Genomic DNA, 1778 nt, shown 5'->3' on the forward strand with positions numbered 1-1778 from the left:
GAATCAGGAGGTTAAGAGTGACCTCTGGTGGCAATGGTATTTCTCATTCACCTTTACTCCAAAAGGAAAACAAAAACCAAAAACTGATTTCCGTGATTTTTTCTGCATCCTAATAATGACAGAGTTTGTGGTTAAAGAAGATCAATCATAATCAGTCATGTAAATTAAAACAACTAACTGTCCAAGGCATCGGAGGTTTGGAGTATAGAGAAAACTTTCCTCCTTAGTGCTCGCCTGTTTCATTGGTGGAAATGCCAACCGTGGCCCCTTTCAAGCTATCACTGAGACATTGCTGAACACGGGGTTGGAATACGATGCTCACAATCAGCTCTAAGCAGCTGGTGGGGTCTGGCTCCAGCACAGAACTGGTTGACCTTCTTTGCTGAGCCCTCCATATCCTTCTTGCCAAGACACAAACCAAAGAGAGGCACTGAGAGCAGAGAGTTTTCTGTTACCGTTGTGGGCAGAATGATGCCTCCAGGACAAAGTGTTCCAGACCAGCACAGGATGCCCAGTTTACATCTGAATTGCAGATAAACCACAAGTAATTTTTTATTATGTATATGTAACAATTTTTGCATGGAGCATGTTTATACTAAAATATTATACATTGTTTAGGAAATACAAATTTAGCCAAAAACTGTAATTTCATTTACTAAATCTACCTTAAAAGGGCCATAGAATTTAAAAAAAAATCATTTAAGAGATGAAATATCGGCCAGAATTGGCAACCTGCAAATCCAACCAGTGCTTCATACCCATTGGAGCACAGCAACCAGTGGCCTTGCATAGCTGGCACGTGAGACAAAACATGGGTTCCCAGTGCTTGGGGCAGTGGGCAAGAAGAGAGTGGCTGGAGTCCCAGAGCAGCATCACTGGCCTCCAGGGGCCTCGTTTGTTTTTCCTGAAGTCATGTGATATTATCCCTGTCTATATTCCATGAGAGGATGATTAAGAGGTTCTCTTCTACTGTTCTTACCCCTTCTTCCTCACCTACACTAAGGCCTGCCATGGCTATTGGGCACTGCTGTGGTTTTAGACAGAATATGCAGCATTCTCTGGCCTAGCAACACAATGGGCTGAGCTGTGGCTTCTGGGGCCATGGGCATGAGTCAGCCAATGGCTGTGAGACTCTGCATCAGCCTGGTTCTGGAGACACTGAAGCAGGCAGTGGCAGTGTTGACAAGAGACCTCAGGCCAGCCTCAGATCTCTGCAGATTGTTATATAGAGGGGAGGGTAGTAGTTTTAGTAGTATTAGGGTTCTTCATTACTAGGACCATAATTTACACAGTTAGAGGGACAAAGAATTGGCCATTGAAGTGTCTGCCCTCCAGAGGAAAAAGAGCTCATCTTTGAGATGCTTAGCTTCGTAAAAAGAAATTTTCAGGAATTACATTAATTTTAATGGCAACCAGACTTTAATAGAACATATTAATAGAAATATGAAAGCTGGAGGTTATTAATAAGGACCTGAAGTCTCCAACTCTTTATTTGGGCTTAAGAAAAGAGACTCAGAAAAAGACTGAGAGAAAGTAATGTAAATGTTTAGAACAATGTGGGCTGATGGCAAGTATAACAACAAATAGTCTTTCAACAATAAATGATGCACCAACACACTTAAAATTTCAAGTAGTTGCAACAAAAACCACTTTCATCACAGAAAAAAGAAAGCACAACTACAGACTACATTAAAAATGTTTTGAATGAAAATTCCAATCTAAGGAAAGCATAAAGTGCTTTGACAAGTAGAAGGGTGAAAAGAAAAATGAACATTAAA

Source organism: Desmodus rotundus, chromosome 2 (genome assembly GCF_022682495.2).
Source record: "Desmodus rotundus isolate HL8 chromosome 2, HLdesRot8A.1, whole genome shotgun sequence".
NCBI lineage: Eukaryota > Metazoa > Chordata > Mammalia > Chiroptera > Phyllostomidae > Desmodus > Desmodus rotundus.